We start from the raw sequence: 22,188 nt of genomic DNA on the forward strand, positions 1-22,188 counted from the left end.
TGCAGAAAAACTGACAAGGCATAGAAAAAAACTCAAAAAGAAAGAGATTGTGAAAATAGAGTAGTAGAAATTATCTATTCTAAACCACAAATATAGTTTAAAAAGAATAAATAAAGAACAGGTCACCCAAGAGTTATGAGACAGTAGGAATTATAACTTCACATCTAAGCTCAACAGACAGAAAGATGACAATGACATACTTGTGTGTTGAAAGAACATTCTGTCAATGATGACAATAATAAAGTAAGATTATATAATGTTTTAAGAAAACATGATAAATATGATAACAGGCAATTCGAATTGAGTACCTGATCACAGACTTAAGTACACAAAACACAAACAGATAAAGTTGAAAGCAGAAATTCTAAATCCTCAATCACAGCTCAGCAACCTGTCAGTAGTTACCATAACATTGAAACAACAAGCAAAGAGAATGCAGAAAATCTGAAACACCAGGTTCACCTAAAGGGATCTGACTGAATAGCATGTAGACAGCGTGCCGCTCCACAGTAGAAGCCATTTCTCTCCAATCACTGACGTGGACCTTACGTGTGAGGCAGGGACAGGAAGAGTCCACGAGTTAGAAACCGTGTACATCACACTCAGCATATTCATTGGTGATATTTTAATGACAGAAAAATCAGCCACAAAAGATACATGGAAAATCCCACAACTACATGGAAATTAAAGAATATGTTAATCAAAGACACAAAGGCAAAGGAGTAAATCATAGTAGAGAGTAGAAACTGACAGCAATTAAATTAGTCATTTTATTTTTTGCCTTCGTGTTTTTTTTTTTTTTTTAGAAAACCAGTTCTCAGGGTAACAGGCTTTCAGTTGAAGGCTGTATAACACTTTTTCTGTAATGACACAGTTGATTCATGTAAGTGACCCTCAAAGAATTTATGGCAAATAACATTATGATGTTATTAATACCTACTTTTAAGAAGCGACTTTTAATTGTGAAATGATTTAAGATTTATAAAGTGATCAAAAGCACCCTCACAGATGTCCAGACAAATCTTTCTCTTTTCATGTTATCATCTAGCATTTGTCAAACCTGGGCCCACGTGTTGGCCTGAGACATGACCAGTGCTCCAGGCTTGACTGGCATCTCACTCGTGCGGTGTCAGTGAGTCCCAAGAACTTGAACCCATTCAAGTTCCCACAGTGTCTTCAGGCACCATGTCTCCTTCATGTCCCCGAGTGTCTTGGTTGCATTTGAGGCGACCTCCTGAGAAGCAGCACACATAGCATCTTGTCCTATTTCTGGAAAACACAAATTTTGTAAAGCTCTTTTTTTTTTTCTTTTCACATTGCCACTTCTATAAAAATGGTTTTAAAATTGGTTACTAGCAAACCACAAGATATTTATTTTGACATTTCCTGTATGAAACATAAATCAGCTTATGGAAATATTCTAAGGATTAAAAATAAGGCAAACAATTGCCTTCATTTTCTTTATTCCTTGTTCCCATAAATTCCTATTTATTTCCTAACTAATCCATGTATGTATATTCTTTACATTATAACAAAGAATAAGCAACTACTGATTTCTAGCACTCATTTAACTTTTATCAATTTTAATAAAAATAAAAGGCAAAAATAGCATTTTCTAATAAATAAAATTGAAATACATTATATCATGGCACTTTGTTTTTTGAGAAATTATTTCAAATTGTATGCATTCCTATTTCATGTAATAAAGCTATTGTGTTGACACTTTTTTTGGGTAGCTCACTTTATTATTTTATGTACCTATTCATTCGTATTTATTCATTCATTTCACATTGGTTTTGTAACTTGGTTTCTACTGCCTTATCATTGTTTCATTCAATGTAATGTAAGCTGGCTTTTCTTTGGATAAGATAAATTACCAACTAGGTTAAAGGGATGTGAAATAATGGCACATGAATGACCTTCCAGGCCATAGAAATTTATAGTTGAAAGGAGATATAGGAAGCATTCTGAGAGCTATTTCAGTGTGTTCATGACAGGTGAAATATTTGGTGAAAATATCTGTATTAATTTCAATTGAATAATAGCATGAATTAGACATTAGCCAAGCAGGGGGAAAACAAATCTTGTAAGCCTAGAAGATCATAGTTCTTGGGCTTGCCTAGAGCCCAATATATGCCTTCAAGGGAAAGCCTCATCACCTGGAGATTTTAAAATGTTTTCCTTGCTGGTTTATTTATGTCAGAAAGCTATTGCCTGAAGACAGTTATTTCCTAATGAAAAAACGGAAGAAACAAAAGGCAGTTCTACAGGAAAATAGCTGGAGATTCTTACTTTGATGACATTATGTAGAAGGGGCTAGGAAAGCTTTGCAGTGGGGGTGATAAAAGAAAGAATTTCAAATAACAGGAAAATGCTTTTAAAAATTAGCAGGTGCCCGCTAACATTGTGGCATAGCAACTTCAGCCTCTGCCTGTGACACCATTTATGGTCCCCCTGGTTCAGTGGTCCAGTTCTGATCCAATGCATGTGGGAAAGAAATGGAGGCTTTTCCCAAGTGCTGGGGATCCTGTACCAACATGAGAGACACAGAAGAAGGTGCTAGTTCCTGGGATTAGCATGACCCAGCTCTGGATGCTGTGGTCATTTGGATATGGAACAAGTGGATGAAGATTTTCTCTCCTTCAAACACACACACACAACACACACACACACACACACACACACACACACACACACACACACACACACAAACACACTGTCTCTTCCTCTTTATGTATACTCTAAATTTAAATAAATGAAATAAAACTAATCGACTTTTAATAAATGATAGAGCTGACACAGACATGTCTCTCAGGTGCTATCACTGTACATTCCTGAAGCATGGGGTCCTTAACTGCCCTTTAGCTAGGGTGTCTGTGTGGTTGTTCTAGAAAAAGCAATGCTGTTGACACCAATTCACACCTACTTCTAGGGTCAAGCAAAGTATGGAACTGCTCACTGAATTAAAAACAAAAAAATATTAAAGGTCTACACAGCTATAAGTAGTAGACCTGAGAATTTTAACTGATGTTTTAAAGGAACCACATTGAAATCTCAACAGCATTTTAAGTCTTTCCCTTACCAAAGCTGACCTTTCATTCCTTAAAGACAGTCTATTTATTAAGACAATTTTAAAAATAATGCAAGCAGTGGAAAAATATTGTTTTTGAATCAATCAACCCAGAATTTCACACATTCATATTTACTGTAAACCATTGACCAACCTGGACATGCTTAGAATGGCATTTTTAGACATATAGGCCAATGTTTGTACCCATTTGACATCCCTCCAGCTGTACTGTAGAAAGATGATAGATAGATACATAGGTAAATAGTTACATAGATACTTAGAGATTGCAAAATGTTACCATTTCTATCAAAATAAAACTATAGAACTCATGCTAGGAAAATCGTAGGTGTTTATCATCTTTTTATATAATTGTAGAATTTTTGTATTAGCTCTTTCTAATTTCATATGACTCTGAGAAGCCTTTTATCATTTTCCAAATTTATTTGAAAATTCTGTAATTCAACCTTAAATGGTTATAAAACTTACCGTTTTGGCTCTTTTTCACTTTTCTGACACAGGCTGCAGGAACAAGTCAGACACTGACATCACTGGAAACTTGCTGTGGGAATCTTAAGCGTCACGTGATCATCTACACCATCACATCAGGTGTCTCTGAGGGATGGTCTCACACATCAAGAACCACCCAGTCTCACAGTCTCACAGCAGAGCTGAGAGGCCAGCAGAGACAAGAATCCTAGCTGTGTTCCTGACCAAGCCTCTCCTCCAGCTGGTGAAGTCCCAAGGTAAGGCAGAGCTTGCAGCAACTGCGGGTGTGTGATGTGGTGTCAACACTACCACTCTGGCAATGGAAAGAGAATGGATTTTGAAAAAAAGTAATAAAATAGCATTTGGTAGAGGAAGGATGTACAGAAAGGTAGGAAAACTTTGCATTGCTACAGGAAAATCAGAAATTAGGAACCATGTTCATATCTAATCTAAAACATTTAGTCCAGAGATAAAGGCAGAAATTAATCACAACAAGAATGTGTTAAAATACTTTAACATGAAGATTATGATTTTTAATTTCTAGGGTGCATTGCAGAATTTTTTAGATATTATATATAGTTCCTTGATCTCTCATCATAAAGGATGCTATCTAACTGGCTAGCTGTGACTTTCCAGTTGTGATATTCCTAATCCTGATGTCAAAATTTTGTAAGGAAACTATGAATGATTTGGTAGTGTGATCATTTTTCTATCAAAGATCGCCTGCTTAAATATTTACAAATATGTTTTCTTCTTATTTATATATACACATACAAAATGAAAAAGAAAGCTATACAAAAACCAGATACTTCAGAAAATATATGACCATGAGATAAGATCCAGTTATAATTCAGTACATTTTTTTCTAATCTACGAATAATAATACATCATTTGTATTCTTGTTATTAGAATTGCAGTGATGCTTGTTCAGTAAATGATGCCTTCATATGCTTCTTACGTTGACTTCGTCTATTTATATTTTCGATTCTAACCTAATTAAAGCTCAGTGACTATCAGGCTGATGAACTTGGATAAACAAGTGATGGGAGAGATGTAAGATGACTTAGCAGCTTGGAAGTGTCACTGGATTAGTGTGTGTCCTTGTTAAGGAGATGAGTCTATTCAGTATCACATTATCATGGTCACTTGGACCAAATGCAAGGAATCTTTCAAAGCAAGATCTAAAGTGAATATTTGTAAATATGTCAATTTCCACAAGTTGGCATCTAAACTATTTTAAAACAGCTTAAATGTTTAAGATAGTATTCCACAATTCTCATGGACCACAAATTAGCCAAATAGAATCTCTTTTCTAACACATAAAGAGATATTTAAAAGAATTTTCTTTGGTCTAGTATTGTAGGGCAAAGGGTCAAGCCAGCACTTGTAATGTTGCATCCCACATCAAAGTGCCCGTTTGTGTTCTGGCTGCCCCGCTTCCATTCCAGCTCCCTTCCATCTGGTGATGGCAGCGGCATATAGCCCAAATATTCAGAATGCTACCACCCGTGTGGGAGACCCAGAGCTCCTGGCTACTGGTTTCCACCAGGCACAGCCCCAACCATACCAGCCACTAAAGGAGTGAACCAGCCAATACTAGTTCACATAAATAAAACAAATTTTGCTTTAATTTAAAAATTATTGTCCTGGTATTTGTAGAGAAATGGTGCTTTCATTTCCCTTTCTTCAGCCCAGAGTACTCATCTGAATCTTTCCATTATTTGTGAAGCATAATCTGAAGTTTCACTGAATCTGCTTGACTTGTGAAACATTTTCTGTGTCTTTTTAGTGGGAGCTGAAATTCTCAGAAATGAGTGAGGAGGGTGTGACATACACAGAGCTGAAACTGTCTCATTCCAAGGAAGCGATGCAAGGCAAAAGAGATCCTCCCAGCAAAAGGAAAGGTAATCCCCTTTTCGCTTTGTTTGCCTGGTTACTAAAAAGATAATGTCAAGTTGGAAAAAGTGAAAATTTATTATTCAAAAGAGCTCATTTGCATTTGATATGAAATATTTGTTCTTATTTTGTGTATTGGAAGATTTCTTGTGTAATACCAATGAGATTTGGTGATTAGGATAATGATTTTAATGCTAAACTCTACCGTAAATATTAAGTTTGCTTTAGATCTTATCCATTTTCCTTGCTCATTAAATATTATGTGCCTTGATCTTGTACAGAAACTCCATGCACAATCATCCTGGGAACAATATGTGTTTTGCTCGTGTTGGCAGTTGCCAGTTTAGGATATATGGGTGAGTATCAGGTGTCTATTTCCTATGGGAACAACAAATCACGATGAAAATGAAAAAGTAACCACTAAATTGTTGTAAACCCTTCCAGTCTGTAGACTAGTTGTCAATCATGAGATCTCTGATAGATGCATTGCAGTTTATACACATTTCTATGTGTGTATGTGAGTGTGCAAAGGGTTTGCACCTGACCTGGGAACTGGGGGAATCTTTATTTAACTGTAGCATTTCTTGTGCTTACATCCCAAAGGAGAAAAAAAAAACATTTATTTAACTGTACAAGCAAAATATGTCCTGTCTGCTTTAACATATTTCAGGTCAGCTTTGAATAATTGTGCACTATATTACCTTCCAAAAAACTTTTTTTCCTGGTTCTTATTACTTTATTTATTCATTCATCAAACAACTATTGAAAATTCTTCCTTACATTTAGAACTATCTATGGCAACTGAGGCACAGATATTTTCAAAACAACCAACTTTCCATGAGCTCAGGTGAATGACCAAAATTATTTAATTGATGAAATTTTTAAATTGAAATTGCTGTCATTGCCATGGTAACACAAAGAAAAGTTTAGGTGAGCACGAAAACCATGAGCTGAAAATGAATTTGAACAAGTAAATATCTCTGTGACTTTAAAAAAAATTTCTAATAAATGGGGAGAGGGAGAAATGGATAGAAAATACATAGGGACAGCCAAATTCTATATTACTCTCCAATTGCCTACATTATCCCCAGGCTGGACCAGTCTAAAGCCAGGAGCCAGGAGCTCAGTTCATTTCTCCTATGTGGGTGGCAGGGAGTAAACTCCTTGACCTGTCACATGTCAGCTTCCAAGTTGAGCATTATCACATAGCTGAATTTGGGAAAAGAGCCAGGAATTCCTACGTGGAGTGTTGGTGGCAAAGGCAGCATATATTTTTAAGGATGTATTTATTTTTGTTGGAAAGTCAAATATACAGAGAGGAGGAGTGAAAAAGAGAAATATCTTCCATCCACTGATTCACTCCTCAAGTGGATGCAATGGCCAGATTTGAACCAATCTGAAGCTAGAAGTCAGGAGCTTCTTCCTGGTCTCCCAAGTGACTGTAGGATACCAAGCCTTTGGGCCATCTTCCACTGAGTTCCAGCCATAAGCAGGGAGCTGAATGGGATGTGGAGCAACTGGGACATGAACTGGTGCTCATTAGAGATATGCACACATGCAAGGCCTGAACATTAGTCACTAGGCTGCCTTGCCAGACCCCAAAGTCAGCATCTTAACCATTTTGCCAAACGCCTACCTCCATGAAAGACTTCAAATGATGTGAAGAATTTAGGTTTCTCTTCAAACCAAAAGAAATTTAGTTTAGAATGAGTTTAGAAGTTTAGAATGAGGGGACGACGGAACAAATAGTCCATGAATTTTGAGAAAGACAATCAGTGTAGACTAGAAAATAGGTTTGCAAATATGTGCGGAGAGGGTCCAGAAATCAAGGTCAGTGACATAAAGCCTCCAAACAAGCAAGAGCAGAAAAATATTTGGAAATATTTCACATGTGGAAATGCCTAAGTATGTGTTTGCTTTAACACATGAAGGAAGGAGGAAATAAAAAACATTTCCATTTCATATCAACTTCACACACTGGTGCAGTTATATTACAGTTCATATAAAAGACAATGAGAATATATTTTCATTAGTGTGTGTGTGTGTGTGTGTGTGAACAATGGTGAAGTTTGACATTCTTGTGGCTTACTAGCGGAGATGCTCAGAAAGGATTGAATTGCTCCGTTATTTTTATATGATAGAATTAAATGTCTGGAGCTCAAGAAAAATGTCCAGATTAGAGTCAGAAATGTGGATTCATCAACTGAGATCATAAACACAGTTGAAAAATGACAGAGAGCAGAAGCTAGATCATGAACAATTTTGAAGTCTTGTGGATCAGCATAGTGATCAAGAAGACATTCGTAGAGTGAATAGTTACTCAGAATAGAGGGAAGACAGTGAACACGATTATTTTGATTAGAAAATCAAGAAGGAACCCTGAGCAACATAGCAATATGAAGAGTAGGCTAAAGATACTCAGGATCTTAAAGTGCTACGGAAAATTCTAGTGGCCACCCACTAGACAGGCAGGAGTTTCCAGTTCCTGGCTTTAGCTTGGCTCAGCACCAGTTGTTACTGGCATTTAGGGAGTGATCCACAAGATGGGATTTATTTTTTCTCTCCCACTCAAAAGAATAACTACCAGAAACTTTTAAAAGATCCTTCATCCTAAAGATCCTTTGCCAAAGTAACATGAAAATTGTGGTTTTTATTCAGTTCCATATTGTGCTTTCTTTGAGCTAATGATATAAAATTTTAGTTTTCCAGTGTCATCAGTGTGGCAACCCACTGTTATGTCCTTTGAAAAATAGGAAACAAGAAAACAATTCAGGTATGCAGTGTGGATTCATGACTCAGATGACTAGTATCTTCTCTCTCAAATTGTCTTTTCCTATGTTTTAAGACAATCAGAGCTATCACTTTTATTTAGTTGAAACAAATCATGAATTTCAAATGTTAATTGTTTTCAGCATCCATGACTTGATAGTCTTTCATGTCACTCTTGCTCAAAGTAGTACTTTTGCTAAAAAAAAAAAAAAAAAAAAAAAACCAGTTTTGTTAAATTCTCTAGTCAGTGTTACCCAACACAGTTTAATGTAACTGTCTAGGCACCAATATGTTGGAAATGTTTCCTGGAAAATTCTAGCACTATTGTGCATGAACGTGGAGAGATGCAAGTAATGGGACACGCCTCAGATACCAAGGTTTTTCCCCATAAAGCAGAAGGGAAGCCCATCAGTGTCACAGAATCAGAGGGGCAGGAGGGGACTCTTCAATCTGTGGCCCATGGCTCTCCTCTCAGGATGTGCCCTGGATGGTTTCTGGGGAAACTCTTCTGTCTTCCAGGAGGTAGACGTGCTATATGCAAACAGAAATTGATGTGTTATGGGACAAAATGCTATTATTTTTCACATGAAGCAAAGAACTTTGAAGATAGTAGGAAATTCTGCGACAGAATGGCCTCCAAACTCGTGAAAATAGAAGATGAACAAGAACTGGTGACATGCATTTCCTCTTTTTCCTTTTTTATCATGTGTATATGTAGATATGGCCTACTGGTTAACTCACTTTTATTAGGCTATTTTAAAAATCAATTACCTTCCTTTATTTGAAGGGTAAAGAAAGTGCCAGAGATCTTCTGCGTGTTGGCTTGCTCCTCAAACAAACAGATGATAGAGGGTCAGGCCAAGCACCCAACTCCAAACTCAGTCCAGGACCACCATGGGCACAGCAGGAAACCAAGTACTTGAGCCAACACAGCTTGTGATCCAGAATGGGCACTACCAGGGAGCCCATTGAGGAAGGACTCAAACACACGCACTCCTTTCTTGTCAAGCAGGCAAAGTGGAAACTTACTGACTTCATTGAAACACCTCTTGACCAAACTTAATGTCTAACAACATTTGTGTGTCCTAGTGCAATGTTCAGTTATAAATTGACTCAATCCATAATATGGCTTGTGACGCATGAGATTATGTCACATAGTGATGTCATAGCCATCTTAGTCTAGGCAGATACCTTTTAAATATGTAGGCCAAAGTGACCCAAAAACCCATCTGTCACAGTGTATTCCCATTGTTAGTGGTATACTGCTGCATGGAAGGCATCCTAGTTACTTTCATACAGTTAATTTAGGAACATACCTTCTTTGACACTCACACCAAAGTGATCCAACAATCAATCTGTCAGAGTGTATCCTCATTGTTAAGTGGTACATGGCATGCAAGGAATCCTTTTTCTCTCATTCAGTTAATTTTCTACTCATAGAAATGCCTCATCTGATGGGAAACAGACTGCTTCCTCGGGATGTTCATTTCACAAGAAATAAGCTTGTAGACCAGAAGTAGGACACAGCACTGTTATAACCATCAGAGTGGTCACAGCTGGAATTCAAAATACAAAGCTGACTTTGCTTAGAACTGATAGTTGAAGCACTAATATAGATTTTGAAAGATTAAGACATTTCAGTTCTAAGGTGGAATAAACATATTTAAGTTCAGTGTCACAGTAATTTACTTGAGCTGCTGCAATTAATGACGTTAGTAACTACGGTTGTTATTTTAGTTACACAAATTGCAAGGTGAAATGGATCCTTATTTACTCTATCATGTGCACATTTAAACTTACTAATATTAATAAGGCTAGTACTTAATTTCAGGAATATAAAATTTTCTTGGTTACAATGATGTTTCATTTACTACAGCACTTCATTCAGAATCAAGTATCTTATTATTCCTGGATTGGATTGTCTCGTAATGGAACTACTCCTTTCTGGACATGGGAGGATAACTTGCGATCCCTGTCTGAAATGTAAGTCTCTGGGGTGGAGAAGAACTAATGAGTTCTGTAATCACTGCTTCTTGTTTATAGTCCTGTACACATACAGGAAAAATATACACAATACATGCATGCATTCATACTCATATGCCTGCAGGTATTTGTTTATGTATGTATGCACACACACATGTTCCAGGGATGAAGATGAGTGTGAAGAAGAAAAGGAGTTTTCAACTTCAGTTCTGTGTCTGTATTTCTCATAAGGGATTCTGTCGGGATGTTCAGGGTACTTTCACACCATTTCTTTGTGTTTCTTTTAGTTTCACTGATTGGAAAGAGTCATCGAGTGGAAACTGTGGAAGTATAACGCCCTCAATGATGACTCCTGCTAACTGTGCTGAACGCATGCACCCTATTTGTGAGAAGACACTCCCGGATAATCTATTTAACACTGGAAACAACAGCAACAAAACAACTCAATAGGTTTTTCTTAGGAAAACCTCAAACTTTTTGCAGCCTTGGAATCTTCTCTACTTCAGATTAGCTCGGCTTTTTAATGGGCTGTACTTGTCTTCTAGCCTCTGAATGAAATTAAGCAATGTTATTGACCCACTTAAATGAAATACCAAAGATTTAAGAATTATTATCACTTTGAACATTAAACACATCCTCTGATAGAGCAGGGCTTTGGGGAGGGTTGGGAAACAGAGCTCCCTTTCTGCAGCTCACACACATATGTTTAGGGAATTCTACAAACTTCAACCACAATATTGTACAGTTTGGCTGAGAGTTGATACAATAATAATTAAGGTCAGTCTCTATATGGAGCATGAGTGCATTACTCTTTGATTCCTTACCTTTTAGGAGAAAGACACACCGGAATGTTGGGATGAGGATACAATGCTACGTTGAATCAAGTTTTAATCTGAGAGCTGCTCCTGACCTAATCCTTTTAGGTTCACTGGCAAGTTGAAATTTAGAATCTTGGTTTCCTGATCCACAGAAACCTTCCAAATTGTTTTTTAGTGTACCCACCAATTTATGTTCTAAGCAGCATATACAAAAGCTCCATTTTGCATATTCCAATATGTAATATTGTGGTTTCTAAAGCATTTTAATAATCATTTAGTGAAATTGATTTAGCTTTAATTTGTATTTTCTTATTAAGTCAAAAATTGTGATATATATAAAATATATAAGCTAAGTTTTATATATATATATATATATATATCCCAAATATTTGACCCATTTTACTTGAGTTGTTACTTTTTTTTAAATTTAGAGTTAAGAGAATTGTTGATGTGTTCTGGATTTTGCAATTTTTTTCTATGCAGGCTTTATATATTTTTTCCATGTATCATTCTCTTAATACTACCTTTATAAACTAATTGCTTTGAAAGATGGAGAACAGATTTAATTTGATAAAGTACAATTAATAAAGTTTGTTCAGTTTGCATTTTTGTCTTAAAAACTTTAATAAAAATATCAAACTATTTTGTCCTTATTTTTGATCAGAAGTTATAAGCTTTCTTTGAATCATAAAATTTTTAATAAACTTAATTCTACATGTACAGGGTTACAGTATGACATTTCAATGCATGTAGACAGTATGCTTATTAAAACAGGGTGTCTGATATTTCTCCTTCTTTTATCTTACATGCGATTGGAGCCTTGTATCTTCTATTTTTTGTTTGCTCATAAAATGTGTAATAGGTTATTGTGAACCATTGTCACTCCATGGCATTGAATAATAGTGAGAAATTATGGCTCCATTCGAAGTCTGTCGTGGTAATAATTTTCCAGATTCCCTCAATCTCTTCTCACCTCAGGCTCCATCAGGCAGCATTGTCTGTTCAGACTGGATTCTGAACAGTATTGTCTGTTCTGATAGATTCATTTGCAGGGTAGAATATAATGTCTTCCCCTTTCATCTGTGTGGTTTCTTTCTTTTTAACATTCTGAATAGTGAATTGTTTTTGGACATGATGCAAAGTCTGGACCAATTTTTTCTCTTTTTCTTTCTTTAATAATATGTCACTATGCTTCTACTGTCATCTTTTTAAAATAACTTATTAAAATATAAATTCAGTTTTAAAAAGCAGAGTGGTAGAGAGACAGATGGAAAAAAATAAGGAGAGAGATTTTCTTTGCTGGTTCATTACCCAAATGATTGCCCAGGTGAAGTCAGAAACCATGAGCTTCAGTCAGGTTTCACATGTGCCCTGGAAAGCCCTCTGAGAGAAGTCAATGCAATGTATCTCTGACTATGCGTGCCAGGCTGTTTCTCTAGGCTGAGAACTGGTTCTCTCTGAGCCCAGGGTCTGCTCCTGGTGTTATTACCATCAGGTGCAAAGTACTGCTCTGTTAGCCCTTTCCTGGAGATGAGCTTTTTCAGGATACAATTATGATAAGGGATAAGTATGTGTCATTGTCATTTAGATTTTATTTGGGACTCTTGCAAAGATTTTGATTTTTTTATCAAGCATAATATTTTACTGCATGGGAATTCATCAAATTTAAATTTTTTTCTTTTTTTTTATTGTTATTAACACTGTATTATGTGATACAGTTTTATAGGCACTGGGGATTCCCCCCACCCCTCTCATAACCCTCCCCCCATAGTGGATTCCTCCACCTTGCTGCATAACCACAGTTCAAGTTCAGTTGAGATTCCTTCATTGCAAGCATATACCTAGCATAAAGTCCAGCGTCTTATTGTCCAGATAAGTTCAGTGGCCTCTTGGGGAGACCTTCTACGGTCTGAAGGTAGAGCTAACAGAGTAAAGTTCCGGTCAGTTAAAAGCCCCAACAAAACCTCAGCATCAATATACAACATTATGGAATTAATTGACATAGTATTGAGTAAACAATATGTTAAAAATAATGCAAGTTCAATTCTTCAAAACATCTGGGTTGAGACAGTATCAATGACACGTTCAAAAAATAACAAACAACCAAACAAAAATTACAGGTTAAATCAAGGCAAACATGTGGTATCTAACCTTTTGGGATTTGCTCATTTCCCTTAGCATTATAGTTTCCAGTTGGGCCCATTTAGCCACAAAGAACTGCATTTTGTTTTTTTTAATAGCTGAGTAGTATTCCATGGAGTAGATGAACCAAAGCTTTCTTATCCAATCTTCTGCTGATGGAAAATTACAAATACAAAAATTAAAAAAGTCAGAATTTGTATGTAAAGTCTAGTAACAGTAATTTGGTTATATAACCTGTGTTAAATATACAATAAATGTGTATATTAAAAAGTAGGTAAATAGAACATTAAATACATTCAGAAAAGTGGGATGGCACAGCATATACAATGCCTTTATGAAAGCATTCTGTTTTATTTTATCAGGAACTAGTAGAAAATGGAATGTAGGAAATTAAACTAAATGATGTTTCAAATTAGTGGATTTCCACTCCATGACTAAGAGAATATCTTACAAACAATGTTGAAAGCATCAGTGTCTTATTCTTTAAAATACAACTGAGATTTCAAACCTTTCACAGATAAATGGAAGGAGAAACTATGGCAGGACAGATGTTGGGCCTCATGATTTTACATGCCTACACTCATGGTGGAGCATCTAGGTTCAGTATCCAGGTCCAGCCCAGAAGCCAGTAACCTGCTAACCTGGACCCTGGAAAGCAGCAGGGACAACTCAAGTTCCTGGGTTCCTGCCACCACAGGACGCAGGTCAGGCCTGAGTTCTCAGCCTTTAGCTATGAGCCTGTCATAGCTGTCATAGCTCCAACCACTTCGGGCTTTTGCGGAGCAAAGACAGATGGATGAGAGCTCTTTGTCTTTATGGAATTTCTGCCTTTCTTTCTCTGAGTGCCAATCTGTATGGCATATAAATAAAAATTTTAAAAATACATTTAAGGTTTACCTGAATTGTTGGAAATAAACAATATATTTTAATGTTTGTATGGACTCTCTTGCTGTGTTTTTAACAGAATGCTTAATGTCAATTTTCCCATTTGGGAGAGGCCAAAATTACCCTATTTTTTGTTTGGTTTGGTTTTGTTTTTTGTGGTTTGAGAGAAATAAAGTGATGCTAATGAAGAGTGGTAGCAAGATCTCCTTGCAAAGGAGAAAACCACAATTGCTCAAAAAACAAGCGGTGCACTGAGTAGCAAGCAGCAGCACCTACTCTATAGTGTTACTGGAGGAAAGTGTAAGAATTTAGAGTCCTCTCTCAGGGCACAAGTGAGCAGGATTTCTTAAAGCGAGAGGATGTGACAAGCACACAAAGCAAAAACAATACAAAACAAAAAATCCTCTATAGTTTCCCAGACCTCACCTGAAGGTCAAGGCAACAGCTGAGTGTCACTGGAAGAACCTGAAGTCTGTTGTACTGATGGGGACCGCAGGACCAACAAACAACAAAAGAGATCAAGGCTAATAGATCAGGAGGATTTCCCCATTTCTGGACTAAGATCCAATACTTTTCAAGCAATATAAAAATTAGACACAAAGTGCCATTAGCAAACCATAAAAAGGCTTTGGTAAATTTAGTTGTTCCCCATGCTGGAATGACCAGAAAACTTTTTAGCACATCAAAGAATGCTAAATGGAAAAAATATATATTAAAGCATGTATTTAGGGCAAGGTTTTGTATAGTAGTTAGTATTTTAAAGATTTTTTTAAAAGATTTATCTTTATTGTGAAGTCAGGTTTACAGAGAGAAGGCGACAAAGAGAGAAAGATCTTTCATCCAGTGGTTCACTCCCCAAGTGGGCACCATAATGACTGGAGTTCAACTAATCCAAAGCCAGGAGCCAGGAGTTTCTTCTCCCACATGGGTACAGGGTCCCAACACTTTGGGCTGTCCTCTACTGCTTTCCCAGGCTACAAGCAGGAAGCTGGATGGGAAATGGAGCAGCTAGGATACAAACCTGTGACCATATGGGATCCCAGTACATACAAGACAAGGACTTTAGCTGCTAGACTACCATGCAGTGTCCAATGGTTAATATCTTCTGATTCCACCAGCGGATAAGCAGCTATGATTGGAGCTGGGGAATAAATGAAAAAAATTAAATCCTTCCATGATTGTCACTCACATGGAGTCCAAGACTCACATGAATTGTCTTGACTTCTATTTAGCCCAGACCCAGCTCTTGTGGGTATTATGGAGGATCAGTGGATGACCCAATTCTTTCTATTTCTTCTCCTTTTCAAATAAGTTTTAAAAATATTTTGTAATTCAGAAACCTGTGCTTCTCAGAGGCATGTTACTTGTATTAAGTCAGAATGCCAGGGATTAAACCATGATGTTTTAAATAGAATAATTCTTTCTGTGAGCTTATCTGAAAAACTGACACTGGATAGGAAAAACTCAAAAAGAAAGAGATCATGAAGACATAGTAGCAGTTGATCTCTCCTAAGCCACAATTCTATTTCAAAAAAGAACAAAAATAACAGGTCACTCAAGAGTTCTGCAACAGTGGGAATTATGATTTCATTTGTAAGAACATCAAAGAAAAGTTGGCAAGTTGACATCCTTATGTACTGACATAGTCCAAGGAGAGACCTGAATGGCAGAGGGGTGTGCAAACCTCACTGCTTTCCCCACATTCCTTTCTCACAGGAAACAAATATTTCAGATACCCAGGGAGAGCCAGGAAGGTCTAACGTCCTCAAGGGCAAGCTAAGTTTGATGGTCCTTGATGGAAGATGCTAGCCACTGTGTCAAACCTTGTCCATATACCTGCTTTCGTCTTTATTTTTCCATTTAGTTCTGTTGAAGTGCTGAAGAGAAGCTTTCGCTGGCTATTAACAGAATGGCTAACATCAACTTTCTTCATGTTTTGGGGGGAGTAAGGTTAAACAGTGTCATTTTTAGCTCATACACAATAGAAACCGATGCTCATAGGAAGTTAGAAGCCAAATCTCCTTGCAGAAAAGAAAACCACTATTGCTCTCACTGCAACAACTGACCAAGAAGCAAATAGCAGCAGCTCATTCTGCAAGTGTGGCAGGAAGCTCCCTTCTCAAGTCCTAGAAAAGAACATACTGCTGTTAAGGCAACAATGGAAGCAATGGTTGTTCAGTCCTGAGACAGAAGGAGTGAATTCTCTGGCGACAAGGCTCCCACACTGACACAGGGCCACAGTTTCCTCTGCATGCAGAAGACAAAGTCTTCCCTGCTGAGATTCCCAGCATTTGAGGAAGGACCTGGTGCTGCATGTTAGGAATAGGGAAAGCTGTAAAAGCCACAGTTCTTAGGCCACAGCTCAAGACTGAGCATTGACCAAGAGAATTTGAAATTTCTCTTTGTTCTCAACACTGTCAGTCTTCCTGCCATAAAAGAAAGCTAATCCTGTGTGGGAAGGGGCGATAGTTCAGAGCAAGTTCTCATGGTCCAGGTAATCAGGGCTTTCTAAACCAAGAGAATGAGACAAAAATACAAACAAAAACAAAACAAAGCAAAACACTTCTGTAGTCCGCAGACCTCACACGTAGGGCAAGGCAACAGTGAGCATCACTGGAAAAACATGAAGTCTGTGTTGTACTGATGGGGACCACGGAGCCAGTGAATGATAAAACACAACATAACCAGTAGCGGAAGAGCGTCTCTGTTTCTGGATTAAGATCCACTATTTTCCATGCAATAAAAAATTATTAGACACGAAGTGCCATTGTCATAGCATGAAATGGCTGTGACAAATGCTGTTATTTAAAATACTGGAATGGCTAGAAAACTTTTTAGCTCATCAGAAAATCTAAATAGGTAAAAATTAAAGCATGCATTTAAGCCAAAGTTTTGCAGAGTGTCTTCTGTTTACAACTGTGAATGCACACTCTAATAGTGGGGGCAGTAAGTGTGGCAGGGAGAACTTCACTATTCAAGTCTTTGGATAGCTGACACTCACATAGAGACCAAGACTGACTTCCTGACTGCTGATTTCTCCCTAGCCCAGACTCAGCTCTGTGGGCATTGTGGGAGGGTCAGTGGATGACACATTTCTTTCTGTTTATTCTCCTTTACAGATAAGTTTTTAAAATATGTTGTATTTCAGAAAACCGTGTTGAAACTTTCCAGAGACATGTGACTTGTATTAAGTGAAAATGTCAGAGATAAAACCATGACACTGTAAATGAATGAACTCCTCCTATGAGCTTTGCAGAAAAACTGACAAAGCATAGGAAAAAAACTCAAAAAGAAGGAGATTGTGAAAATAGAGTAGAAGAAATTATCTATTCTAAACCACAAATATAGCTCAAAAAGAATAGAAAAGAACGGGTCACCCAAGAGTTATGAGACAGTAGGAATTATATTTTCACATCTAAGCTCGACAGACAGAAAGATGACAATGACATACTTGTGTGTTGAAAGAACATTCTGTCAATTATGACAACAATAAAGTAAGATTATATAATGTTTTAAGAAAACATGATAAATATGATAACAGGCAATTCGAATTGAGTACCTGATCACAGACTTAAGTACACAAAACACAAACTGATACAGTTGAAGGTAGAAATTCTAAATCTTCAATCACAGCTCAGCAACCTGTCAGTAGTTACCATAACATTGAAACAACAAGCAAAGAGAATGCAGAAAATCTGAAACACCAGGTTCACCTAAAGGGATCTGACTGAGTAGCACGTAGACAGTATGCCGCTCCACAGTAGAAGCCATTTCTCTCCAATCACTGACGTGGACCTTACGTGTGAGGCAGGGACAGGAAGAGTCCACGAGTTAGAGACCATGTACATCACACTCAGCATATTCATTGGTGATATTTTAATGACAGAAAAATCAGCCACAAAAGATACATGGAAAATCCCACAACTACACAGAGATTAAAGAATATATTAATTAATGACACAAAGGCAAAGGAGTAAATCATAGTAGAGAGTAGAAAATGACAAGAATAAAATCAATTATTTTATTTTTAGCCTATTTACTTTTTAGAGAAAAACAATTCTCAGGGTAACAAGTTTTTGGTTGTAGGCTCATAACATTTTCAATAATGACAGTCCATATATACAAGTGACCTTCCAAGAATTTATGGCAAATAATATTACGATGTTATTAATATGCTTCTTTTAAGAAGAACTAAATGATTTTAAATGTATAAAGTGATCAAAAGCATCCTCAGAGATGCCAGGATAAATCTGTTTCCCTTCCTGTTATCATCTGACATTAGCTAAACCAAGTTCTGCATACTGATTTGAGATGTGATTAGAGCTCTAGGCTCGATCCATGTCTCACCTGTGTGTATCCTTGTGTTCCAAGATCTCATTTAAGTTACCACGGCATCTTCCTTCACCATGTCTCCTTCATGTACTAGCTGTGTTCCGTTTGGTTTTGAGGCAGTCTCCCAAGAAAGAACACTCTAGGTATCTTCTCCACATTTATTGAAAACATAAATTCTATAAAGCTCTTATTTTTTTTTTACCACTTCTAGCCAAATGGTTTAAAAACAGGTTACTAGGAGACAAGCGGATAATTATTTTGGCATTTTGTTAGTGAAACATAACTCAGCTATTGGAAATATTCTAAGCATCAGAAATAAGACAAACCAACTGCCTTCATTTTCTTTATTCCTTGTTCACAAAAAGTCTAACTATCCCACATATGTATATATTTACATTAAAACAAAGAATATAGAACTACTACTAATTTCTAGCACTCATTTAATTGTTATAAACTACAATAAAGAATACGTGATATTGCATCATAAAATAAATAAATAAATTTAAAAGTTGAAATACATCATATTGTAGAATATTGTTTTGGAAAGCTTATTTCAAATTTGCATGCATTCCTATCTCATGTAACAAAGCTATTCTGTTGCTTAAGTTTTTATGAGCAGTTCTCAGCTTCCTATTTTATGTGTTTATTCATTCATTTCCTTATGGGTTTGTAGCCTGGTCACTACCATAAGATTGTTTCATTCAATGTAACATAAGCTGTGTTTTCTTTGATTACTATAAAATATCAACTAGCTTAAATGGATATGAAATAGTGGCACATGAATGACCTTCAATGGCAGAGAAATTTAATGTTGAAAGAAGGTATAGAAAGCATTCTGGGAAGTATTTCAGTGTATTCATGACAGGTGAAATTTTTGGTGAAAATATCTATATTATTAACCATCAAGTAATAGCATGAACTAGACATTAGCCAAGTTAGGGGAAAATACCCTTATGGGCCTAGAAGATCGTAGCTCCTCGGTGTGCCTAGAAGCCAAAGTCTGTCTTCAAGGGAAAGCCTAAAGAGTTTCAAATATATTTTCCTTGCCGGTTTATTTATGTCACAAATCTATTTCCTGAAGAGTGCTAGTTCCTACTGGAAAAACAGATAAGCCTAAGGCAGTTCTACAAATAGCCAGAGAATCTTACTTTGATGACATCATTTACAAGGTGCAAGGAAAATGTTGCTGTGCGGGTGAACTGGGAAAGAATTTTAAACCACAGAATATGCTTTCAAAAGATTAACAGGTGTCCACTAACATTGTGGCATAGCAACTTCAGCCTCTGTCTGTGCACCCTTCATGGCTCTCTGGTTCAGTCTTCCACTTCTGATCCAATTCTCTGCTACTGTGCCTGGGAAAGAAATGGAGGCATTCCCCCCGTGGTACTGGGGATCCTGTACCTATGTGGGAGACCCAGAAAAGCTCCATGCTCCTGGTTTCAATGTGGCCCAGCTCCAGTGTTGTGGTCATTTTGGTAATGAACCAATCAATAAAGATTTTCTCTTACTTCTCATACACATATACATGTGCAAGCACAACACACACACACTAATCCTTTTACTGTATACTCTGAATTTAAATAAATGAAATACATCTAAACGAATTTTAATAAATGATACAGCTGACACAGACATGTCTCTCAGGTGCTACTACTGTACATTCTGAAGCATGGGATCCTTAACTGCCCTTTAGCTAGGGTGTCTGTGTGGTTGTTCTAGAAAAAGCGATGCTGTTGACACCAACTCACACCTACTTCTAGGGTCAAGCAAAGTATAGAACTGCTCACTGAATTAAAAACAAAAAATATTAAAGGTCTACACAGCTACAAGTAGTAGACCTGAGAATTTTAACTGATGGTTTAAAGGAACCACATTGAAATCTCTACAGTATTTTAAGACTTTCCCTTACTAAAACTGGCCTTTTAATCTTTAAAGACAGTCTATTAAGACAATTTATAGATGATAAAAGAAATGGAAAAAATGCTGCTTTTGAATCAATCCACCCAGCATTTCATACATTCGTATTTACTGTAAACCATTGACTGACCTGGACATGCTTAGGATAGCATTTCAGACATTTAGGCCAATGTTTGTACCCATTTGACATCCCTCTATCTGTACTGTAGACATGATAGATAGATAGATAGATAGGCAGATAGATACATAGATAGATAGAGAGAAAAATAGGAATATAGATACATATTGTAAAATTTTACCTTTTCTATAAAAATAAAACTTAGAAATCATGTTCTGCAGATCATGGGTTATCATCTTTTCTCATATAACAAATTTCACGTTAACTATTTTCTAATTTCATATGACTCTGAGATGTCTTTTTTTTTTTTCATTTTCCAAGCTTCATTGCAGCTGCTATAGTTCTACCCTTAAATGGTCATAACACCATTTTGGTTCTTTGTGCCTTTTCTGACACAGGCTGCACAAACGAATGAAGACACTGACATCACTGGAAACTTGCTGTGGGAATATCAAGCGTCACGTGATCATCTACACCATCAGACCGGGTGTCTCTGAGGGATGGTCTCACACATCAGAAACCGCCCAGTCTCACAGCAGAGTTGAGAGGTCAGCAGAGCCGAGCTGTGTTCCTGACCAAGCTCATCCTTCAACTGGTGAAGCCCAAGGCAAAAGCAGAGATATCGGCAACAACGGGTATGTGACACAGTGTCGGCACTATGACTCTGGTAATGGAGAAGGAATAGATCTTGAAAGAAAAGAAAGGTAATAAAGTAGAATTTGATAGAGGAAGGATATATAGAAAGGTAGGATAGCTTTGTATCGCTATAGGAAAAACTGAAATTAGGAACCATGTTAATATCTAATGTTAAAAGTTTATTCTAGATATGAATGGGTCACAACAAAATGTGTCAAAATACTTTAACATGAAGATTATATATATTTTTAATTCATAGGCTGCACTGGATAATTTGTTTTAGATTATATATGTGTATTAAGAATTATATGCATATATATGTATATACGTATATAATAACTTGATTTCTCACTATAATGGATGTTATTTAACTGACTAGCTGTGAATTTTTAGAACTTTGATATTCCTTAACCTGATGTCACCTTTTGTAAGGAAACTATGAATGATTTAGTAGCATGATCATTTTTCTATCAAATATTACCTACTTTAATATTTACAAATATGTTTTCTTATTACTTAAATATACACATACAAAATGAAAAGAAAGCTATACAAAAACCAGATACATCAGAAAATATATGACCATGAGATAAGATCTATTTTATAATCTCGTACATATCTTTTTCTGAACTTCAAATTGAAATACTTCATTTTGTGTACTTGTTATTAGAGATACAAGTATACAAGTGATGCTTGTCTCAGTAAATGATGCCTTCATATGCTTCTAATGTTGATTTCATATATTTCTTCATATTTTCGATTCTAACCTAATTAAAGCTCGGTGACTATCAGGCTGATGAAATTGGATAAACAAGTGATGGGAGGCATGTAAGATGACTTAGCAACTTGGAAAAGTCACTGGACTAGTGTGTGTCCTTGTTAAGGAGATGAGTCTATTCAGTATCACATTATCATGGTCACTTGGACCAAACGCAAGGACTACGTTGGTTAATATAATCTTCCAAGGCAAGATCTAAAGTGAATATTTGTAAATATGTCAATTTCCACAAGTTGGCATCTAAACTATTTTAAAACAGCTTAAATGTTTAAGATAGTATTCCACAATTCTCATGGACCACAAATTAGCCAAATAGAATCTCTTTTCTAACACATAAAGGGAAATTTAAAACAATTTT

The sequence above is a fragment of the Ochotona curzoniae genome, unplaced genomic scaffold (assembly GCF_017591425.1).
Source record: "Ochotona curzoniae isolate NIBS_2020 unplaced genomic scaffold, NIBS_Ocur_1.0 contig_2927, whole genome shotgun sequence".
NCBI classification, from domain to species: domain Eukaryota; kingdom Metazoa; phylum Chordata; class Mammalia; order Lagomorpha; family Ochotonidae; genus Ochotona; species Ochotona curzoniae.